Here is a 16,930-nt window from a genome sequence, read left to right on the forward strand (position 1 = left end):
CCTAAAATGAAACCAAGCCACCAAAATGGTTAACTTTCCCTACTTGATCCCGACCCACTCATATTGTTATTTTGTGAAACTGATAATTTGTGGGCATTTTTCCAGTCATGAGAGCTTGGGATCATGGAAGTTGCTATATGGGGGGAAAGCTGTGGCATGTACCTGCTCACATGCAAAGGATAGGGACTGATCATTTTATAATCTGGCTGCAGAACACATTGCTATATAATATGTCTTTATCTTGCTGCAAGGTAAACATCTCACAGCAGGGGACAAAAACATGTAACTTCACATCACATTGCAAATCAGTTTTCTCCAGTCCTGTTGCCTGGGAAATCCAGATGTGTTGGCACCAGATATGTGGGAGGCACCATATCTGGACTACATACATTATTTGTGCAAAGAACAGAGTGGTATTTCTTTTGGCACGACCAGGTTGGCAAAAATGGCTATGCATGCCATTATCCATTAACCTTGGAAAGGGTCATAGTTCTATGGGGGAAAAGATCAGGCTCAATTGGGCACTATCTAACCTTCATAATGAAGCTTATAGTGGTTTCTGAGTTCAGGTAACAGGAATGCAGGACAGTTAAATTTGTAATTTACCAAGAGGAGAGAGAGAGAAGAAGAAGAAGAAAACAGATTAATTTAAAATACAAAAATATGTTTAATGGAAAAATAAAACATCAATCATATGATACTCATTACCTTATAAAATGCGCATTTATACAAAGTTTTTAATTTTTTTAATTCAATTTCTTTATTAAATGTCTAGAAAAGGTAAGATAAAAAACAAAAAAGAGTTAAGAAGGAAAAAATAGGAAAGGGGAGGTGCAAAGGGATATGGAAACAAAAAAAGAAATAGAAAACAAAGTAACTTCCAACTTTCTTCAATTCTTACAAATTTAAGATACATTAAATTTTAGATGCAAAATTCAATATCACACAGTAATTCTATATTTCCAAATCTCAAAATTAATATAGTTCTTTCAGCCGCTAACAAAAAAGTTCAAAAGTGATTTCCACAAAGAAACAAAGTTACACAAAGTCTTTTCTTTAACCATAACCGTTAACTTCACCATCTCAGCGAGTTCCATTAATTTCATCATCCATTCTTCCATTGTGGGAATTTGTAAATCTTTTCATCTGCATTTATACAAAGATTGTTTGAAAACAATCATACTGTATTATCACACTCAAACACCTTGAAGCCGCTTTTCTATCTAAAGATAGCCCTATGGGGAGTTCCACTCAGTCCAGACAGGAAATTGTATCTGGAAATAAATTTGACTTTTTTTTAAATGTGTAATTAATTGTTGGTTGCTAGCCTGATATAGCTTGCCACTAATATTGAACTGTCAGGAAGTTGTTCATTAGATAAGCAAGATATCATGGTATATTTCCAAAGTAGCAAAATATATTTAATTATTATAAAATGAATCATTCTAAAACATTAAAAAATCAGTTATGAATCAAGGTATTTTGACAGTGAAGGCAGCAACCCAAACTGGAATGACTTATTCTTTAGAGTGAATAATATTTACTCTTTATGTCTTAAAAACCCCCGAAGAAGGGTAAAAGATTGACTCAACCATCTTTTCCTTTAATGATTGAAATTAACCTTGTGTGATCTGGTAAATATGTTGGGAACCCAAGCAAATTTCCATTTCTGCTTTCTGAGAGCCATTCATGATTCTAGCTGCTATGTTGAGTGAGTCCTGTCTGTCTATTCATTCTGAATTGCAAATATGAAATATTGGATTGTCAAGGATGATATCCATCCCTGTTTTGAAATCAGATGGTGCCAAGTGTGGCTCAGAGGCAGACAACCATATGCCTTTGTAAGTGATTCTACATTAAGTGGAGGTTTCCTGAAAGATAAGTCACTACTAAAGAAAGAAAACAGTAGAAAAGTATGACATGAATTTCATTTCTTTGGCACATATGTGCCTGAAGTGTCCCAACCCACACAACCCTCTCTCTGTCATCTTCCACCTCCAAGATAACAAATGACTAAAACCCACCAAGGCAGCTTATGTTTCAAAGATGGACATTTATACAAATCACAACTAGCTGAGAAAGAGATATGAATATTTTGTGGCTAATCAGGAACTTCATTAAAAGATATCCTTTAGATCAGGGGTCTCCAACCTTGGCAACTTTAAGACTTGTGGACTTCAATTCCCCGAATTCCTCAGCCAGAGAAAGCCAAGATAATTTTAGATAATTATTTATATGGAGAAGGGGAATATTTTTGTATTACTGGTTACAGCTCTTAGTATGTGAGCACCATACGTTTCTGGATTAAACTGAAGGCAATTCCATCTAATATTTAGAAGAGTGGGTAGACATCTTGTTTACTAAAGTTTGCTAAGATACCAGTTCATAATGCTTTCCATCTCCTAGTTTTCATAAGGCAGCTGTAAAGTAGTCAGAAATTCTAGTTGGTCAAAAAATGGAACAGTGTGAATGAGGGAATGGGCTTTTCATCATTGCTGCATACATTGTGTTACAAATTTTGCCCCAAGTGTCTTACAGACCCAACTCAAGGCACTCACTATGGTTAGCTTTTTTTATTTTTTTATTTTGTCGCATTTCTATGCCGCCCAACTCCCAAGGGACTCCCAAGGGGCGGCTTATGGTTACTCTGATTAGACCAGCATTACTTTGAAACTGCTTATCTTTAAACAGTCTGTCCCATATTTTCAAAGTCATTTTTCCAGTCTCCTGTTATATTTAATATTAGCAACAAATTTGGCTTTTTCATAAAGTGTTCATAATGCTTTATCTTTGAAGTTGAAGCTGACTTCTTATAGTTTGCTCCTTCTGTTGTTGGGTTTTGTAATTTTAATTGGTGACTGAATTTTGTTATTGCTAATAACAAAGATATGTAAGATATCTAAAATCATTTTCATTGGGCAGAGCAGGAATCCTACTACACGTTGACTACCAAACACAATGAGGGATCATTAGTAAGTGGAGCCAAAAAATGATGAGGGTGTACATTATAACTTCAGCCTATCAGTAGTATCTTTGTTATATCCTGATCTAAAATTATGGTGTTCATCACATTGGAAGGCATAAGATGTAGAGCTTGGTGAATCAGTTTGTTATATCACAGAATTATGGCATGAGAGGGGTTGAAGTTATTTTGGAGATCTCCTAGACTCTGGCCACAGCAGAAATCTATTGACATAGCTTCTCTGGCAGGTAATCATCCAGCTTCTGTTTAAACATCTCTGAAGATGAGGTCACCATCCCCCAGGCACTCTGTTTCATTGTCGAATAGCTCTTACAGTTAGGACATTTTTCAGTATAAACCAAAATAATTTCTTTGTAAATTAAATCTGCTCTTTCGTATCCTGTTTTCTGCCCTGTCTTCTACATGAAAGCCATAAACTCCTTGTGACACTTATCATGTCTCTCTATAGTCTCGTTTTTTGGAGACTAAACATAACCAATGATTCTATTTATTCCTCAAAAATTTTCCCTCTCCAAATTTAGTTTTTTTTCCACCACTGCTGTTATACTGAATCAACTTTTTAAAAAAATCTAGGTTCACAGATTATGTAATATGTTTAGTTTGGACTCATCGTATTGTGTGAATTCAACCATTTCAGTTTATTCCATGACTTAAAATTATATGTAAAGCAGAAGTTACGCATGCAGTACAAAACAGAATTGTTTTCCCCTTAAGTTAGAAATAAAATGAGAGAGAAAAAAAAACTATCTTAAAGTTTGTGTAGTTTCCTTCCCCAATTTTTCTTCTGAGAAATGTATTTATGGCTGTTGGGGAAATATACCCATACATAGATACCCATATCTGAGATTAAAAGAGCCCTTGAAATAGCTAATAAAAATCAGATAGTAAAAAAACTCAAGAAGCAGAAATATTTCATGAAAATAGGAGTTTAGCCAAAATTGTTTAAACCCATAAAAATTTTAAAGTAAAAAACTCCTCAAGAAGCAGAAATATTCCATAAAAATAGGAGTTTAGACAAAGTTGTTTAAACCCGTAAAATGTGAGGTTTTCTAAATATGGGTTATATTCACACATATTTAAGCTGAATATTAAATTCATCCATTTCTGGGTTTGCACAACCTTGAGCAATACAAACAAGCAATGTTTCTATGACACAATAATATTCTTATTTAATGGTACCAAGTTTATCATGTGGGGCAAATAGGGCCCCATCAACATTAACTGAGCTTGTTAAATGTGTCACGTGAATACAGCTTTCTTGTGATAATGAATTCCTTATGATTCACATAAGGTTTATTCCCGTATCTGTCCTTTAAGGCTTCCAAACTGGAAATGCACATGGAAGGAATCCCCATAATACTTCTAGAGTACAGGCTGTTCATAGGTTAAAATATGTTTCTTTGGACAGCTTGTCCAAGAGGACTCTTCAAATCTGCTACTTGGAATTGTCAAGATATGGCCAGTTCAAGATCGAGTTCACATGGACACATGATCAGAAAAGCGAGCTTCAGAATAGCTGTACTAAACTTTCCAGAGACGCTTCATTTTGACACTCCATTCTGTGCCCAAGTGATTTGCACAACCTTATTTGCTACTCCTTATATATTTTTCATGTTTTGTACTACTGCAATCTAAAATCACTGGAAGGCTATACGAAAGGAAATTTCCGGACAGCTTTAAGGGTAGTGTTATAGTAGTACAATTTTGCAAGGACTGCCTAATTTTTGGCCAATTCACTACATCTCAGCTGAGATTCACAATAATCTTTTCCCAGAGCTGGTCTAAGGTTTAAGGTACAAACGTCCTTAAAATAAAAACACCTCCCCCCAAAGATAATAAAAACTGTTTACCTGCATATCTGAATGTCAAATAAATTTGATCAGATATCAAAAAAATAAAAAATAAAAATAAAACAATAAAAACCCACACAGAATGTAACTGACCTATATTTCCTTCCTCTAGAAATCCCAGACACATGAATTAACTTACTTTTAAAGTTGATGAGGTATCAACCTGCTATTCGAGATGCCCTATCCCCACCACACTGGTCACCTTCCCCTCCTGCTGATATTGCAACTTTATCACGGAACCGACAAGTATTGGGACATGTATGCTCCTGTAGGAAAAGAGTAAGCTGAGCTGGAAGGCAGGGTTAAAAGTGTTATCAGTTTAGAGTTATTATGTTGCAACAATAGACCTAAGTCTAGCCTCCCCCTCTGTGAATTCTATTGACCTTTACCTAGTGCCAATTTAGCTTTGACCATTAGTTGACAAGATTCTTGTATTAGAGGTAGCAATAATAAACTCTTATTGCACTTAGCAATAGCACTTAGACTTATATACCGCTTCACAGTGCTTTTACAGCCCTCTCTAAGCGGTTTACAGAGTCAGCATATTGCCCCCAGCAATCTGGGTCCTCATTTTACTCATCTCGGAAGGACAGAAGGCTGAGTCAACCTTGAACCTGGTGAGATTTGAACTGCCAAATTGCAGGCAGCCAGTAGTCAGCAAAAGTAGCCTGCAGTACTGCATTCTAACCACTGCGCCACCACGGCTCTATGCCGCAACTCTCTTCTATGCTGGGAATTCAACAAATGGTCTTGGTTATTTGTGCCTGACAACTCCCTGGTTTAAAGGTTCTTTTAAAAGCTGAGGACTATCTGTAACAGCTTGGTCCCAATGCCTGGGGGAAGAGCCAGGTCTTCATGCCCTTCTGAACACGCAGAAAGGTTGAAATTGTATGTATCTTTAGGGAGAGGTTATTAGGTAAGCAAGTGTCCAGCCTTCTGGAACCAAGCCAATATAACAAAGTCTTTCCTGTGTAGGAATAATGAGAATCCAAAAATACCGTGTAGAAGGAAAATCAGCTCAGAGATACAGAATCCTACAAGCCATTCTTATAGAACCCATTATGAGTAAATCTGCTCATTTTCAAACAAACAAAAAGAATTGGATATTTCTCAGAAGGAAGGATGGTGGTTAAGTAGCTTCAGTAGATTGGTACAATTTAGTCAAAATGTATATGAGTAATGAATATAAAGGTGTCAGCCAGGAGTTTCAGCATAGAAAATCACTATGGAGTCACACAAAACTCCATAGTGATTTTGCAATTTATAAACAAGACATTACTTTTTAATAAGCAGCAATTATAGACCAAAATAATATTTTATATATAAAAATTATGTACAAATGCAACAATGACACAGCAGCAAATATTTACTAAGTCTTTCTGCCGGTCACTTTCCTTATATGTCAAAGAAAAAGAAGTACAATATCATGAAAGTGCATTTAAAAGCTTCAGATGTTAGGAAATAAATTGCTGATCTATTACACCCTGGTTTTCTGTTTGACAACATCGTTTTGAAATGCTGCCCTTGTTTTTTGCATCTTAACTACACTTAAATAACTTTTTCAGCCAAGAAGAATGCAACAAACCAAACAACGAACCTAGAAGGGTTCGGAGCATGTGTGGAATAGCACAATAATGTCACAACAGTACTGATATGGGACTCCATTTAAAATAGAACACAATAAATTTAACACCCCCCACCCAAAGGAAAACACCTCCCAATAAATTGGAAGTTAGGTGTTCTTCAATAAAGGCAAGCAACAAAATAGAGAATTATATTGGTCCAACTAGAAGATCATCAACATTTCCTCTCTGAAATGCTTCTTCCAGTCCCATTACCTGAATATAAACACTAATATACAATTCAAGGAAGGTAGAGGTGATCTGATAGTACTCTCGCTGTTTTCCAATATACACACTGCTTTTGTCACAGGGCCAAGAAAAATTACTATGTAAATTTTCACCAGAGCTGAGTGGACTGATAAGAGCCACCTGTGAAGGATGCCAACTGGACTGTGTCTTTGAAGACAATCTTCTTATCCTTCAGTGCATCCCGTCCCATCCCATGGGAGAGCTGGGAAAGGCAGTGAAGAGAAAGCACCAAGAAGGCAGTAGACGTTGTGTGTTGTCTATGATACACTCTTTTACTGAAGACAACTGTAGTGCACCCGATGGAAGGCCATCATTTCTGTTGTACCAACTACTATGGAGGATATGTTTAACTGTGATAGCCAATCCCCAAAGTGCATAGTTTTTATGACTGTTGGCAGATTTGCGGAAGGAAGGTTAACAAGAAATGTACTACTTAAAATGAAAAGAATGGTGTCTCTTCTGAGGTTCTATATTTGTTTGACAAGGGAAAGCAGCCATCAATCTAATTTCACCATATCAAGTCTTACACATTGGGAAAAGCGGTGTCCTTAATGGAGGCAGACAGGCGTAATTGTGAGGCTAATGAAGTAGTTACAATGTGAAACTTACCCTGCTGGAATGAGAGTCTTTTGTGGTAATCCAGAATTTACAAAACAGAAGCTGAAGTCCAGGATCAGTCTGGCATTGTAGGCCTTCAAAAGAACCAGGTAGCAATGGAAACCTCCTCTTGATATTTTGAGAAGCCATTGCTTCCACCCAAACAAAAGAACACCGAGTTGGGAGAATTATTCTGCAGAGCTGCTTTTGCAAATATCCTGACTAAATACATCTTCTTAGTCCACAGTCAAGTAGAAGACATTAAAGGGGGTTAAAAGCAATTGGAATCAACGTTAGTTGTCAATAAGAATAGAATGATTTATCTGAAGCTTTAGAATGAGCTGGCCATGTCTATAGTCTTGGGTAAAGAGTGTAATCTATATTCTTGAAGAAAAGGCGCTAGTCGCCTGTCATGGAAGGACCAGAAACTTATGATTATCTCTCTATGCTGGAGAGAAAGGCTGATTTTCTCTCCCAGGGACCGCCAGAGAATAATGCAAGAACCCCTACAGTGAGCAAAACTGGAGATGCTCAATAATATATATTTATTTCAGTTTTCGTTTATTTAGCTTTGTAGAGCTGCCTGTTTCCCAAGGCAACTCTAGGTGGTAAACATAATTTAAAAACCAATATAAATAACGCAACTGATAAAAACAACACATAATAAAAAGCAAAACATGGATGCTGAGGATAATTCCTCAACAACAATTATAAAATCTCACTGGTTTCACTACCTTCCTAGTTACCATGCCTGGGAAAATAGCCAGATCTTAAGCATTTTCTGGAAATTCAGCAATAATCTCAGGTGGTAGGGTGTTCCAAAAGGGCAGCACTCCAGCAAAAGATGCATACTTTGCAGGTCACAGTAATCAGTATTCTTTAATTGGTGAGATCCAGAGAGTAAGGGTAATCGAATATCCTGGTCCCATCCCATGAAGTAGTGAGCACCAGGACCTTGTATTGCACTCAGAAGCTTCTTGAGAATCTGTGCAGCTCATGAGGTAAGGGCACCCCAAAAATTGCCTGTGCCACTGTAGTATGGACCAATTGCAGCTTCTGGATATTCTTTAAGAGGAATCCCATGTAGAGCACATTGCACTAATCCATTTGGGAGGACAGCAAAAACATGAGTGCCTTTGCAGTTCCCCCCAGTCCAGGAAAGGATGCAACTGGCATATTACAGGTAATTTTACAAAAATCTCCTTGACTGTAGGTGTGCCTTCTTCTCAAATAGGAACTGCAAGTCCAGAAGAATTCCCAAACTGTACCCTAATTCTCTCTGAGGAAGTGTACTGCACCCAGAACTAATGATGGGAAATTATGAGATGCAGAAAGCCCTAAAAGCCAAGGCCACTCAGATTGGTTGAGCTGAAGCTGTTTTTTCTCATCCAGTCCCCCACAGCCTCCAGGCATCAGGACAGAACTTAATGATATTTTTGATGTACAGCTAAGCATCATCAACATATTTCTGATATCTCAATCCATGCTGTAGGTTAAACTCATCCAGCATTTTCATGATGTAGATATTAAATAGGAGGTGGTGTACATCAAGCTTTGAGATACTCACCACAAAGCATGGACTAGACCCTTGATGGTGAACCTATGGCACGCGTGCCGAAAGTGGCACACAGAGTCATTTTTCCAGGCACGCAAGCTGTCGCCCAACTCACCTGCAGCTGCGCATGCGCGCAGCCCCCAACTGGTGTTCGGGGGCCCTTGCGCATGCACACAATTCAGGGGACTTTGGAGCTCTCCTGCGCACGCATGCGTGCTTGCGCATGCATGTGAGAGTACTGGTGCGCAGTGCACGCATGCACAGATGGTGTTTGCACATGTGCATTGCTCATGTAAAAACCACACACATGCGCAGATGGTGTGATTGCGTGTGCAGCACACGGTGGGGGCGCGCACAAAAGCTGTGCGCATGTGCAGATGGTGCGGTTGCATGTACAGAGCATGGGGAGGAGCCGCACATCAGCACGGATGACACACTCATGTGCAAAGCATGTGAAGCACCTACCTGTTTGGCACTTGGTGAATAAAAGGTTCATTACCACTGGACTAGACCTTTCTACTCCAATCAATACCAATTGGAATGGATCCCAAGGAATGAGAAAAAAAAGCATACCTCTCATTCCCAACCCCCACAGAAGTTCTAGAAGGATTCTATGATCATTTGATGGTATTGCAAACCACCAAGAAGTGAAACAGAGCAAGGATGGAGCACACCTTCACCCCACTCCCTCTGAGGTCATCCATAGCATCTCATATACATTACATTGGTCACCCATTTTGCAGAAATTAAAGCAGTTGGAGGACTCAACATCAACTGTCAGAAGATTAGAAAACACTTGTCTAGAAGGATCAATAACCTGACTCTGTAAAAGAAGGAATGCATAACTTGAGACTGTCTCATTAAGTGATCCTCGTCATTGGAGTGATTTGACAGTTTGGCACCAAACAGTAATTTTAATGTCAAAGAAAAGGGAATTATTAAACATCCGGAGGCACATATTTATATTATTTAATGAATGCAATGTAATTTAAATTCAGCTTCTGTCCATATTTAGATACAGGCACTGGCACAGCATACAAAGAATGAAGTCTAGCCCTTGTCTGAAAATATGGTGCACTTCTAGAATAAGACAGTTATCTTCTTAAATGTATAAATAGTTCAGGTTTCTAGGCATCAGCATTCTGCCTTTAGGACTCCAAGCACCTAGGATTTTGTCTGTATCCCCCACAGCCACAATTTAGACAACCATAGTTATCAGTTTTTGGCACAATGTATATGAAAACAGAAGCAGCCAGGGAGCAGGGAGATTGTAGGGAGTCACAGTGAAAATAAAAGATAGATGAGGACTGTGTGGTCTAATTCTCTGCCCCCCACCCCCAGGACATAAGCTGCTAACTGCTGATGAGATTTTTCCATACAAAAATAATACAAGCAAAACTATGAAGAACAGCATGGCTCACTCTATACTGCCACACTCTGGGCAATGCCACAGGGTGGGGGTGGTGTAACAGGAAAGGGAACACTTAAGAGTCATTGCTTTGTTTTGTTTTGTTTTGTTTTGTTAAGGAAGACACAAAGTAATGTAGGGCTCTTGGCCAAATTAAAAAATAAATCGTCACTCGCGTAAGCCTCCTCAGCGCACTGTGCCACCATGTGACCTGTTCTTTTGGAATTTCTGCTTGTGACTGGCCGGTGAAATGACTCTGTGACCTGTAATAACACCACTCCAAAATTAGATTGCAGCTTCACTTGGCCTCTCTCCACCCCACCAGGCAGAACAGAAGCTTCAAGGGTTTTCTTTCCATTTAGGGTTTTTTTTTTTTTTAAATTGGATGCTCATAATACACTTCTTTCACATTGCCAACCTAATTATGTTGTGAGAGGTTTCTAAACTCTCTCCTTTGAGCAAGAAAAGCCACAATGTCCGCTCACAAAATCTTCATGTCTTGCTAAAGTCCAGGGGGCATCCAATAACACTCACATACACCAAACCAATTGGTCCAAAGCAGGGTTCAGACTGGATCTCCTGATCCGGTAGCGATGGAGGTGGGTGGTTCGGAGAACCAGTAGCAAAAATCCCTGCCCTCCCCATTGCCCAGCTGAGCCACGCAATCATCAGAGGCTTTTTTTTAAAATTTTTACAAGCATTTTTTCTACAACCTCTTTGGCCGAAAAAATGCTTTTAAAAGTAAAAAAAAAAGCCTCTGATGATCGCACGGCTCAGCTGGGATCATCAGAGGCTTTTAAAAGCATTTTTTCTACAATCTCTTCGGCCAAAGAGGTTATAGAAAAAATGTTTTTAAAAGGAAAAAAAGCCTCTGCTGATCAGGCAAGTCAGCTGGGATCGTCAGAGGCTTTAAAAACATTTTTTTAACAACCTCTTCAGCCGAAGAGATTGTAGAAAAAATGCTTTTAAAAGTAAAAAAAAAAAAAAGTTGGCCACGCCCACTCAGTCATATTACCCCCCCCCCACCAAGCCACGCCCACAGAACCGGTAGTAACAAATTTTACATTTCACCACTGGTCCAAAGACCATTAAAATACACACTTTCACATACCCCTTTTCTTTCTTAGTTAGATCTGTAATCTCTGATGTCGCAACAAATTTAGAAGAAAGCCTGGCTTTAAGACTGGCTTGTCCTTGTGACATCATGATACTTCTTTCCACTTACTCCTTGAGATGCTCTCCTTTCAGACCCTTAAAACAAACTGAGTAACAAGCTAAATTCCAACCAGAGAAACCTGAAAGATGGTTAAAACAACAGCAGTTTGAAAAATGGGACAATTGCTTACGATATGGAGGCAGTGAGGAAAAGGTCATTTATAGTTTTATAACGAAGACTATACCATTTGAGGAGTCACAACAGAAGGAAACTGAGCTTCTTCTATGGAACAAATCTCACCATCACATTCAATTCTTATTCTCTGTTCATACAAGACAGGCCTTAGGATACTTTGGGAAAAGGCATGTAAGCAAAAGTCTCCTTCTACTTGACTTCTGGTGAATCCATGTACAAGGTCCATACAGACTTTTCTGAAACAATAAACCAGTGGCTTTCCACTGCATTCCAGGGTGTTTTCTGCTTTCCCAGTCTAGCCTCCAGTCCTGGGATTTCTTAGTCAACTTCTGTATAAGTACTAACCGGGACTGCTCCAATGAGAGGAGAGGAGAGAGGAGAGGAGAGGAGAGGAGAGGAGAGGAGAGGAGAGGAGAATTAGAAATATAGAAATAGAAATGGAATTCTTTATTGGCCAAGTGTGACTGCACACACAAGGAATCTCTCAATGTACACACATACAACAACAAAATGATTGGTCATATCTTATCTTATATATGGGAAAACTAATCTTATCATTAATGATAAGATTCAGGATTTTTTGAGATATCCAAGTTTAGCTAGAAGCTGTCTCCTTCTTGGGCAGCAAATGACAAGTGTTAAAGATAGCCCGCGCAAGGACAGTCATAAATCCCCTCCCAATTTGCTCTCACCCAGAAAAATGGGCAGAGATTATTCCACCATTTCAATTTGGCAGCTATTAAGCAATGTGAGCATTAAAAATATGCCTGCTAAGAGATGCTGTAGGATATATATAGAATATAAGCTCTTTTTGCATTTTTACACAGGCAGAGACCAGCCTTCCCCAACCTGGTGTCCTCCTGATGTATTAGATCACTATGCTCAGTCAGCATAAGTGAACCATAAAGGGATTCAAATCAGATTATTTTAAAGAGTTAAACATACTAAAAACCCTTTGCAGCAGTGTTAGTTTTGCTTTCTCCTGTTCAAAAACTAACCTTCCAGTTCTCCAGATGTCTTCTTTGTACTTGCCTGTTTCTAAAGAAAACTGCAAATTCAGTGAAGGACTATGTAATGGGTGCTCTTCTGTGTTGACAAACCAACACCTGATATGTTTTTATTAATGGCAAAGAACTGGAGAAGAGTGGGATAATTGTGAACATTACAACCTGGATTTGTCCCCAGTACAATGGGGAAAGGGGGTTGAAAAATTCTGTGAAAAGAGGGCCAGGAAGACCATATTAAGCGACAAACACCAAAGCAGAGAGTCTTGGCAAAAAAATCTAGAGTAAATGAAGTGTGGAGAAAGTTTCAAATACAAATTCCAAGCTAATGACACAGACGCTGGAAAAGTAATGATGACTCACAGAGCCATAAAATGTGCTTGGGTTCACTGCCATATGACGTAAAGCCATGATGACTTCCACATTAGCAGAGAAAAAAAAAAAAACGGAAGGAGGAGGGGAGTTCAGGATGAAATAGCCGCTTGTTTCAGCCAAAACTGGAAAGAAACTCTGCCAACTGGAATGCTATTGGCTCTGCAAACCATGGCCAAGTGGAAATTTTAGAAAGGAAAAAAGAGAAACAGACAGCTAACTTCTTGGAAGGGACATTCACAAAGAATATCCCAAATTCCACCCAGTCTCCTTTCCCAGCTGTATTTCCATCCCAAATATGTTGAAGAGCCAACTTCTTTTTGATTAAAAAAAAAATTTGAGAGCTTGCAGCCCTAGTAGGCAGGCAATCAGGCATTTCAGTTCACTTGTATCTTGTTATGGCTATGCTCAGACTTCCGGGGATTAATAGAGGAATTAAATCAGTGTAGAGATCCAAACTATGTCTTAGGCCAGGGAAGGAAATTTTTTGGTAAAATCAAAAAATGTGCAGACAAATAACATCATTCAAAATTTCCCCCAAAGAAGAGAACACAAAATTGTTTTATTTGTAATAGCTACATATGGCATCTTCGAGCAGTCTTCTTACTGGTATCCTCTAGAATAGGGGTCTCCAACCTTGGCAACTTTAAGCCTGGAGCACTTCAACTCCCAGAATTCTGGGAGATGAAGTCCTCCAGGCTTAAAGTTGCCAAGGTTGGAGACCCCTGATCTAGAAAGGTTGGCTATAACTTCCTTCGTTTTGGCTAGCATAGTTTGGGGTGATGTTGGTTGAGCACTGTATGATGAGAACAGTACCCCAATGTATCCTAGTGAAGCTGAAATGCTGGCATTTTTTTGGGCTGGGTGGGCTGGGCTGGGAAACTGCAAGACATTAACCTGTCTGGTTTAGGCCAGAGCCCTACTATGGCTTGCTCTCTGGCAAAGCACAACATCTTGGGAAAAAAATGCTGAATTGGACTTCCAGGGACATAATGAGAGACTGAAGATGACTCTGAGAGCTGAGCCAATAGTCACAGCAAAAACAGGAGCCAAGGAGGCTGCAGCGGAAAAAAGGAAAAAAGAGGAAAAGGGGAGTTTCATCTCCTCTTCGCTCACTCATAAGTTTCTTCCATATAGAAGCTCCTCACGAAAAGATTGTAAAATAATGATCTCCAGCAGGTGTAGGAACTCTGAGAGCCCCAGGGGAAATTCATCCTGCCTAAAATGAGGTTCAGCATCTCCATTTGGACACTGGTTTCGCCCATTTCCTTTTTTAACTACTTCAGGAAGTTGCTCGTTAGTGATTTTTCTGGATGTTAAGAACCTTCCGAAGGGCAGGTTTTGTCACACTAGAAGAGTTTTCTTCTATGCTAGATGAAAGAAGTTTCATATAAATTTAAGGATTAAAAAGAAAAACTTAATTTTTGGAAAACAGTAAAGGAAAGACTACAATATTAATTTTTGAAAAGTCAAGGAACTAGATGAACTTGGAAGAATATTTCCTGTGGGTTGTATAAAATTTTATAAAAGAATATATGAATATTTTTTAAATACTAGCGAAGAAGTTAAGTTCCCGAAATTGTTTATACTTGTTTGGAGGGGGGAGTCAGTTTTATATCTTTTCTTATTTTTTTATTTCATTTTCTCTCACTTTGCATTTATCTTTCTTTACTTTTTATATTTTTCTTGGTTTGTCTTACAAATTTATCTTTGTAAATCTAAATAAAATTATTAGAAGAAAAATGCTGAATCAGCCCTATTACTTTTCTTGCTGTGTCATTCCTGTTCACAGAGACTCAAGAACAAGTGAGAATATATATCTCATTACAACATTATACTTTGAAAATCAGCCACAAATCATTAGTTTATACCAGGACAACAGGTATATTAATTTTCTACTTTCTCCCTGCTGCTCCATCAATTTAGTTAAGTACAGAATTTATGAAGCGAAGGAAACAATTAAATTACATACAGCCAGGGGTGGGCTCCTGGGATTTTGCAGGGGTTCGGGAGAACCTCTAGCTAAGTTTCTGTGCAGTTCGGAGAACCTCCAAATCCCACTCCTGGTTGGCCCCTCCCACCTTGCCCTTCCCCTCCCAGGAGTCCTCACACGGACTGTTTTGGATGCAGGTAAGTGCAGGGCGCATACGGAGGCTCGAGGGAAGGTGAAAAACGGGCCTACTGGAAGTTAGGGAAGGCCAGAAACAGGCCCGTTTCTGGCCTCCAGAGGGTCTCTGGAGCCTGGGGAGGCCGTTTTCATCCTCCTGGAAGCTCAAGAAAAGCCTCCAGAGCCAGGGAGGGCAAAAACTGCCGTGGTGCAGGAGGCCGACTAGGCCACACCCACCATGGGCATGCTCACCCAGCAACCAGGAAGAGAAGCTCTTGCTAAAATTTTTGAAGCCTACCCCTGCATACAGCTTGTGCATAAGCATAATAGTAAACTCAGGATGCATAGAAAGCGGGGAAAACCTTGTATAAGAAAAAGAAAAATCTCAAAATATGCTCCCTCCCCCCCATTCCAGTGGGTACAGTGTCAGAAGACCAGATCATTGTGCAGAAAAATCTACGTGGTTGCAAAAAGTGGATATTGATTTAATGGCATGCAATCACACAACCAACTCCTCCCCCCTCCAATGCCATGACTAGATTCACACTTTTCAAAGAGAATCTTACAAAGCACCAAAATCTATTAAGAACAAACACATTAATATGTCAGAACATAAGTGATGCTGACATGTAGACAATCTGGGAAACTAAGCTGTATATAGAATGTGCCTGAATTAGCGTAACCTCAATAATATCTACTGGGATTTTTTATAATCAATGCTATAAATAAATCTTGGTAAAATTCAGTTTTCTTAGCAGATTATTGCAGTTATTTTTATGTGTAATGGTTTTATTTTCTGTTGTTTGTGAAGAGCAGAGCACAAACAAACCAGCTGACACCCAAGTACACCACATGAGTCCCAATTAGTGTAGACAATTATAACAACAAATCTCGAGAGTCTGTTTGATACTTTAATTCAGCAAGTTGGAAGCTTTACTATTGCAATTGAATCAATAGTTATAAGAGATGGTTTTTAGGAATCAAAGCAAAGGTACCACATTTTTAATACAGAGCGGCCAAGTTTGACATTTGAACCCAAAGTAACTTTTCATTGTTAAATCTGAACTTTGATACACATTAAAAATTCTGTAAATTGGATGCAGAATTTTGTGTGGGGATAGTCACCACTGGCTAGTGCATATGTCTTGAGCAGATTTATAGCTTCTAAAGAATACCTGGAAAAACACTGAGCCCTCTCTCTGGGCACATGAGCTGTTGCCGAGCTCAGCTCCATCGCGCATGCATGAGCACCTCCCACCAGCCAGCTGATTTTTGGGTCTCAGGCCCTGGGCGCATGTGGGAGATGTATGTGCATGCACGGGGGGTCTTGTGCGCATGCATGGGGGGAAGGGATCTCATGGGCATGCGTGGGGGTTACTTAACAACAGAAATTTGGGGCTCAATTGTGATCACAAGTCAAGGACTACAAGGGGCAGAATGGGGCAGCATGTATGTGATTGATTGCATGTAAAAATAAATAAGATGTGTATATAAGTATGGAATTAAGCTCACTGAGAAAATGAGCTGCAAGTGTATTTGGGATGGAAAATGACTGTGTGTATAAGCACAAATATTTACAGAACAGCAGCCCCAAACTACTGGTAGCCATAAATTGCCCACCCAGGTTTAAGGTAGAAGATTATTTACAGCTATAGTTAATATTAGTAGTAAAATATTATTAGTGATTAATATTAAATATTAATACTAATATTATTTAATGCTAGTATTAAATACTTTATTAATGCTTTAATATATTAAGGAGAGAAGCAACTTAGAACTAAGGAGAAATTTCCTGACAGTTAGAACAATTAACCAGTGGAACAAATTGCCTC

General features: G+C 39.0%; 1 protein-coding gene across 2 annotated transcripts in view; it reads right to left on the minus strand.

The window, feature by feature from the left end:
- Positions 1 to 16,930, minus strand: part of SAMD4A (sterile alpha motif domain containing 4A) — a 133,572-nt gene that overhangs the window by 50,287 nt on the left and 66,355 nt on the right. The gene's annotated exons all lie outside the window — the stretch shown is intronic.

Source organism: Pituophis catenifer, unplaced genomic scaffold (genome assembly GCF_029215685.1).
Source record: "Pituophis catenifer annectens isolate HBS135680 unplaced genomic scaffold, rPitCat1.0.hap2 SCAF_1, whole genome shotgun sequence".
NCBI classification, from domain to species: Eukaryota; Metazoa; Chordata; class Lepidosauria; order Squamata; family Colubridae; genus Pituophis; species Pituophis catenifer.